Genomic DNA, 8,751 nt, shown 5'->3' with positions numbered 1-8,751 from the left:
GCCTTTTTTCCCGATGTAGTAATAACGATCTACTATAATGAATGTGTGTCAATGTACGTGTTTGCAGGAGGGAGTTAAGGTCAGGGGCGTCACGTGGCCCCACAAGGCTAGGGCCGTAGACGAGATGAGTCGAGTTTTGTCGAGCTCGAGCTCGGCTCGAATCTTAACGAACTGAGCTCTTAGCGAGCCGAGCTGAGTTATTTACTAATCGTACCGAGCCGAGCTCGTGAGCTACTTGGTTTATTTATAACCCTACCCACAACAACAACAATATAGAACCCATGCAATTTCCAAATCATTGGACGTATTTGGGGGTGGAATTGAAGACAGGCCTAATCTTTAGCAGAAAATCACTGAAACAGATAGATAAATAATGTGTGAATGGGGTTTAGCCAAATGGAAGCTACAATGTGGTCACAAGGAGCAAAATGTCATTGCCAAATTCCACAAAGATTTTTAGCAGCAGTCCGTTGGTCCCAACGAAATGGGTGTTTTTTTTCTTCTTCTTGTTTTTTGTGTGACGGTTCGTGGGTCTTCAAAACAATAGGATCTTTTTAATTAAAAGTGACTCTTTTTCTAGTATCTGATTAGTCTTTTTTGGTCCATGTCAAAAAAAAAACAAAATAGTCTTTTTTGGCTGGTGGGGTGGGCCAATGGCAGGTGTGACACTGAGAACCATACCAACCTGTTAATCATTAGTGAGTCTGTAATATTACAAAGTTTTTTTTTTATTTGTCCGGACCAGCTTACTTGCACTTCGAGATTAATCTTGGCACACAATCTCACAGCCAACTTGCGGGGAGCCTAATTAAAGCGAGAACAAATCTTCATATCGACTAACTTTAAAGGAGTTAATAACACCTGAAAGATTTTGAGCTTAAACCTTTATAGAAAGCAAACCCCTACGTCTCAGTCTTAAACATTGACTAGTGGGCCAATCCTTCTCGGTTAATCTATATTCCGAAGTTTTTGACATAATATGAAGAGAATGGGAATGGCCTAGACATGACACAAAATTAACACTTAAAACAATATTGGATTAATTATGCCAAATAAAAGTGGTTTTCTTCCAAAAAAAATAAAATAAAAGTGGTTTGGGATTTTCTTTCTTAACTGAAATTTATGAAGTTGATTTGAGAAAGATAAAACACGTTTTCAGAAGTTTGTTAATCACTGTGTAAGTCCCATATATCGTATATAGCTTAAAGCAAGGTCGGTTCAACGTATTTGGAGGTCCTAAGCGAAATCTGGGGGTGGGGCACTATATATTTTTAGAATTAAACAACAACATTACTAATGTTTATCATATAAGTATTTTGGTCTATGTTGAGCACGTTAAATTCTTTGGTTCCAGTGGTTTAATTGGTTGCCTTGTACCCTCGTTGACCTACTAGGTTCGCATCATAGCAGCAACAATTGCGTCGCTTGAGTTTTTTTGTTTTTTTTTTTGTTTTTGGCGAAAAGACACTTAAAAAGAAAGTATTTTGCTAGGATTCAAACTTATAACATTCATTAAGGTATGAAATCATCTTACCATCGAACCAACAAAGGTACTTGTTTTACACTTCAAACAAATAATATATATACCTATTTAAGATGGAAGCCCTATTTTGGGCTCAAAATTTCTAGGCCTCAGGCCGCAGCCTCTTAGCCTTGCCCTAGGGTCAGGCTTGGCTTTAAGGTTGATTTGTTGAAGGGTGGTTTTTACAAGATTCTCTCCAGTCCCACATAGGCTGAACGGTTCTATTGATCGAGGCCCCTTTCTGAGACCTTCCCAAGTTCACTCCTAGCAATTATAAATGAATGATCGAAATCATTCATGTCTTAAAAATCGTTGAGAAATTCAACTACGTCAATAACTAGTTAATCAAATGTAATTATACAATTTTTATATAAGGGAGCACAGTGTCGGACCCAAGTGGGCAGAGTGTGAAGTCTTCTGGTTGGTCACCCACAAAGAAGCAAAGACTTGTGACCCAGTTATGTGCGGTGTTTGCTGCTACAAGACACAACTATGTTTCCAACAAGTGCAATAAAAGAAAATTTGATTTTTCACACCCCAAAAAAATAAAAATTAATTTTGTAAATGCCCGAAGGCCGTCAGACTAGACCGCCAAATCTTTGGGGGAAAATTGGTGCTTGCAAAGGAAAATCAAAGGGTGATGACAAATGGGCACCTATGATTTCACATGCAAAAGGAATCTTTTCGCTTAATAAACAATTACGTTAAGTGGATCTGATGTAGAATACGTCGATGCTTAATTCTATGATCAGCTGGATCAAGTAGCTTTGAAAGTCTAAGCGGTGTTTAATTTCAGATTACCTAATTTGACAAAATTCGGACGAACTCGGAATAGGCCCAAACTTGGCGGGCTGACTTATTTTCGCACTTCGGTTAATACTCATCAACCCTAAGTTGATAATCGATGGTTCTTTTCGGCCTAATTCCTTTGTTTAGGCCTTCAATTTCATTATTTTGCCGTTTTAGGAAAGATTTGTTTCGTTAATGACTCTTAGACCGTAATTCTTTTCAAGTTGATTCTTTTTTGGAAAGACTAGCTTGTTGGGAAAATGACGGTCAAAGACGTGTTTCGATAATTAATACCCGCCAAAGATATGCTGAGAACATTTGTTAATGCTGAAAATATCCTTGGCGGGTATTAATTATCAAAACACGTCTTGAGCCGTCACTTTCTCTTTTACTTTCCCTTTTTCAGTTTTAGAAAAAGCCCCAAATTCTAAAACTTTTTATTTTTTCAAGTTTATTTTTAGGGTTTCTAGGATTTCGGCCTATATAAGCAGGGCCGGCCTCGGGGTAAGCCCAACAAGCCCCCGGGCTTGGGCAACCCCCCACCCCGGGGCAACCCCCAAAAAACAAAAAAAAAAACACCCCGCGAGTATGTAATAAATTTTTAATTTGGCCCCATAATTGCAAGTAGTGTCTTTGTCCCAGTGGAAATGATACATCTTTCCATAAAAGCTGAGCAGGTTCGAGTCTCAACGACGGCAAGTCCCCACTTTGGAATTTTTTATCCGCCCAGCTCCCCCTATTCTTTTTTTGGTCAACGAGCTATAGAACATCTTTCTTTTTATTTTTTTTCCTTACGCCCCATATAGACCTACTATTACTTCTTTTCCTTTTATTTTTTCATGTACCCTCTGCTATTAAAAGTTAAAGGGTATAATTATTTTGTAAATAAACTTTGTTGTAATATATTTTCTTTTGTTTTGATCAAACTATTTTACTTTTATGTTTCTTTTGATTACAATAATTGATATAGACGTTAAAATGTCTACATTGGTAAATATTACTCGCTTAATTTTAACCTTATATAGTAGGGTTTTTTTTGTTGCTAAAAATGATTTGTAAATGCAGTTGCTTCGGCAAAGAGCGATTTTTCTTAGCTGAAGACTTGAAATCACATAAAAATTTACCTTCGGACTACTATGTCGCACGAGAGATTAAGTGGATTGACTATGATCTTAATTGAAAATGAGTACATCATTAAGCTAAAGTACAATAACTTAATTGAAGATTTTACTTCAAGAAATGCAAGAAGAAGTTGTTTACTTTAAATTAGATTGTGGTAATCATTAAACAATAAAACCAAAGTTACATTTTTATTTTTATTTTTTGATGCAATTCAAGCTAAAATCACAATGTAACATTGATTTTTTTTTTACTTAGTTTTTTATTTTTTTATGACTTAATAGTATGTGGGCAACCAAGCTTGAAGTCGGGCTTGGACAATCCAAACATCGGGGTTGGCCCTGTATATAAGGGTTTGTAACTTAGAGTTTATGCAGCTTTTTGATTAATAATATTGCAGAGATTCTTTCATTCTTTCTTGTGCGCAAGATTTGCTCGTTGCGACAGGTTGTTTATCTTGTTTGAACTAGTACACTAACAAGTCTCTCTCGTAAATTCCGCTGCGTCAGGATCTCTCACCAGTAGACAGTGAGACTGGCACAGGATTAATTAATCGGCTCATGGAATTAGATATGGTCAAGTTACGAAAGAAATACCAACTCTATTGAAACAAAAACATTCACGGAAACAAAAAATAAAACAGGAATCGTAATCGGAACTTAAATGACACTTCGAATTTAGGACACAGAAAAATAAAGGTAGGGTTTTACTAGTTTTTTTCTGATAGCAATATTTAAATTGTGCTTTCATAATTTTGAAGGTTTTCCGACTTTTTGATGCTTATTATGTAAAGGTAGGCACATGAAAGTTTACGGGACGAAGGAGATCGGACCCTATAGTAATGGTCCAAAAGCAAAGGTGGTAGTAATTAACTACAGATATTTATTTCTCAAGTCTGCCTCCATAACACGTACAGTTTATTTCAACCATGTCCCTCTCTCAGCCCGATTCATGCTTTTTTGAAATTCAATCGATAGAGTTTGTAACGTAATCGCGACCGCTAATCGGGAGAGTAAGGAGTTAATACGGAGAATTGCGAAGGCTCAATTTTGTTGCAATATGTGGACAAAGAGAGTATGCTATCTCAAAAAAAATACTAAAAAAGAAGAAGAAGGAAAACCATCCTGGTGGTCACTCCAAGTATTTATTTTTCGAGTTTGCTTTCACATACATTTATGTTTTAATTCAATCGTGGAGGTCTCAGCTCGAAGATGTTGGCTCTAGACCCGTTTTGCAATTGATCGATCGCTATGCCATAATGTGGTCGCTGGAAGAATTTCGATAGCATTTTTTAGGATAGTGTCCGGAAGAATTTCGATAGCATTTTTCAGGATAGGGTAACGCTATCTTGAAATTTAGTTACACTTCTGCACAATATTTCAACTAGCACTTCTGCATCAATTGGGAAATGATGAGTACATATTAGATGTAGTTATCTACGATTCATCGGTAGCAAAAGGAAAACAAAATTTTCCTATCTCAGAGGTAAAGGGGTTCTCTTTGATCAGTCCCTAAAAGATTAACAAAAAAAGAATTAGTACTCATGGAGGGTTATTATGTTGCGATATTGAAACAAGTCATCGGTGTTTGAATTTGCTTCAGTACTTGCAAAATTCAGCAGCATCGACATCAAATCGATGCATTTTTGTCAACACATTGGGTGCTCAAAACAGCGGCCACGCGTGTACGGATCCGAGAGAAGATGCTGTGCGACAGAAAACGATGGGACGGAGTATCGCGTTGCATGTCAAGTTAAGAGAGGGAGAGAGATCTTCGTATTTTCTCAAAAGAAAGCGGAACGAACTTTAGGACCATCCTTAAGCTAAAATTTCTTGCCAGAAATAATAGAGAGGAGCTAAGAATTCGAAAGGGAAATGTTTAGATTGATTGGGAAAGCATTCGAAAGGGAAAACTACTTGGCGACAACGTTGTTCAATAAAAGCCTATTTCCATTAGGAGAAAAACTATTTTATGGAGTTTTCTGCGAATAGCGGTTAACGGAGGTGAATCGGGACCGTTCAAAGTGTATTGGACGGTCCGGATCTTAATAAAACTTTTCCTAGTTAAACTCTTCCTCGAAAAAGTTTCATAAAAATATAGATCGTCAAATACCGAAATGAGTAGTTGAAATTCAAGCGGCTCCGTAAATTAGCTCTTTACACATCAACGGTTCCGTGAATAAGCCATACTCTTCCATTAGAATGGAGCGTATTGGAGTACTATTATGTGGCCATTAATTAAATTCAAGTCGATAATTAAGTGTTTGAATTTGCTTCACTTCCACGCAAAAATTTCAACTGCATGCATGCATCAAAGTCGTAGCATGAAAATGATGCATTTTTGTCAACACAATGATTTTCTCATCACCACAGTACGTGTACGGGTCGAGCAGCAGAAGTTGTCTAAAAGAAAATGATTGTTTATCACAACGTGCCGCCCGTGCTCATAGAGGATCTAGATCCGATTAGCAGATCTCGACTAATTAATCTTTGTGAACCAATCACACCGTCGACCACAAGGAAGGAGGCATTTACATAAAGCAAGTGCAAAGTCCATGTGAACTGATCGATGATAGCACCTATTGAAGCTTCGGACTTGAGACCTAAGAGCAAGTAAATTTGGCCCTAACTATCGTTTTCAACCTGCATGTACGTGGCCGGCCAGCCCAGCCCCAATAGAAAATTATGGCAAACAATCTCTCGCACGCTATCAGGTTGACGGAGGGGGAGAGATCTTCATGTTTTTCAAAGGAAAGCGATTGTTCAAATAAAAATTGGACATTTTTGGAAAGGGGTGATCTATGAAGTGTACACATATACTAAGGATTGTCCTAAATCTAATCTCTTGCCGAAAATAGAGACGAGCTAAAATTCGAAATGGAAATGTTTTAGATTTGAAAAAGCATGCATATGCATGTGAGCTCTCCTAGATGCCATTTTTCCCGTTGTAGTAACGATCTTGTAGCAGGCCGAAATAACGGCTCTTCATCTATGCCGAGCACGTGACCGAACCTTCCGCGGGGGACTCGTTTGGGCCCGAACCATGATGTGGGTTCGGCAATTACCGGTGTTTAATTGGCAGAAGCTCCACTAATGTCTGGTGGAATCGCGGATTGGACACGCCGACCCTTTTGATGGTCGGACATCGTGTTCAGCTATGGAGGGACGTTAGGACCTTGCTGTCGGCTCACCCACGTGGGAACAACCGCCTTAGCCATGCTGATGACTGTGACATCATCCGAGCAGTTATATATTCGGACAAAGATAAGGGCACGTGAAGGCGCCAATTCAGTCCCTTAGCTATTACAAAAAACTCTAATCTGACGATTGAGTGACAGCAGCCGACGCGTGCTGTGCACATGTGCAATCTTGGAGGACAAGTAAAGGAGAGTTCTATAAATATTCCAAGGATGCTAGATGGATGAACCATCCCGCTTGGAGCCCCTACAGATCTACAATGAATGTGTGTCAGTGTGTTTGCAGGGGCGGAGGGAGTTAAGGCTAGGGGCATCACGTGAGTCTATAATATTCCAAAGTTTTTTTTTATTTAAAAGTGATACCAACCAGTTAATCATTAGTGAGTCTACAATATTCCAAACTTTTTTTTTATTTATCCGGACCAGCTTACGCACACTTCAAAACTAATCTTGGCGCCCAATCTCACAACCCACTTGCGGGGATCTTAATTAAAGCAAGAACAAAGTTCTATATAGACAGGCTTTAAAGGAATTAATTGATAACACCCGAAAAACTTCGAACTGAGACTTTTGTAGAAAGCAAACCCTTATATCTCCGTCTCAAACATTGACTAGCAGGCCAATCCTTCTCGGTTAATCTATAAGTTTTCGACATAATATGGAGAGAATGGGAATGGCCTAGACATGACACAAAATTAACACTTGAGACAATATTGGATTAATTATGCCAAATAAAAGTGGTTTTCTTCCAAAATAAAAATAAAAAATGAAAGTGGTTTAGGATTTTCTTTCTTAACTGAAATTTATGAAGTTGATTTGAGAAAGATAAAACACGTTTTCAAAAGTTTGTTAATCACTGTGTAAGTCCCATATATGGTATATAGCTTTAAGCAATGTCGGTCCAAGGTCCAAAGTATTTAGAGGTCCTAAGTGAAATTTGGGGGTAGAACTCTACATATTTAGAATTAAACAACAACAATACAATTGTTTATCATATAAGTATTTTGGTCTATGTTGAGCATGTTAAATTCTTTGGTTCCAATGGCTTAATTGGTTGCCATATACCCCCTTGACCTACTAGGTTCGAATCATAGCAGTTACAATAGCGAAGCATGAGTGTTTTTTTTTTTTTTGGCAAAAAGACACTTAGGCTCAGTTTGTTTGGGCGTAAAAAAAATTTCGGCAAAATATTTTACCTATTTTCTGGTGTTTGATTGTGTTAAAAATGAGAAAAATATTTTACATGTAAAACATTTTCCATTAATTAGATGAAAATGACTTACCCTGAAATTTTCCATAAGTTATTTTCCGAATGAACCAGCTGCCTTCTACTGCAGTTTTCACTGTTCACTTTCCTCGATCTCCAGTCCTGACCAATATTCAATTCCAATATTCTCATATCTCTCCACCGTTTAAGCCTCACCCTCTCTCTCTCTACACTATTTTGTCGATTTCTAATAATATTTTCCAAGTGCCAATCAAACACCGGAAAATAATAGTTTGAAATTTGTTTACTGAAAAAACATTTTACATGAAAGACATTTTACATCGAAACAAACGGAGACTTAAAAAGAAAGTATTTTGCCAGGATTCAAACTTAGGACATTCATTAAGGTATGGAATCGTCTTACCATCGAACCAACAAAAGCACTTGTTTTACACTACGGACAAATAATATATATACCTAGTCAAGATAGGGGCCCTATTTTGGGCCCAAAATTTGCAGGCCGCGGCCTCTAGCCTTGCCCTAGGGCCAGGCCTGACTTTAAGGTTGATTCGTTGAAGGGTGGTTTTTACAAGATCCATTTCTATCTCATATAGGCTAAACGGTTCTATTGAGACCCCTTTCTGAGACCTTTCCAAGTTCACTCCCAGCAATTATGAATGATCGAAATCATTCATGTCTTGGAAATAGTTGAGAAATTCAACTACGTCAATAACTAGTTAATCAAATGTAATTATACATTTTTTTAATTAAGGGAGCAGAGTGTTGGACCGAACTAAGGTGGGCAGAGTGTGAAGTCTTTAGAACAATATTCGTTTTGCGATTTTGGTTAATGAGTGAAAAGAGATAGATAGAAAAATGAGAGTAATAATTAAAAGAAAATTTATTGAATACCGTGCG

The sequence above is a fragment of the Rhododendron vialii genome, chromosome 5a (assembly GCF_030253575.1).
Source record: "Rhododendron vialii isolate Sample 1 chromosome 5a, ASM3025357v1".
In the NCBI taxonomy this organism is placed as follows: Eukaryota; Viridiplantae; Streptophyta; class Magnoliopsida; order Ericales; family Ericaceae; genus Rhododendron; species Rhododendron vialii.
Note: the sequence above shows the minus strand (reverse complement) of the source record.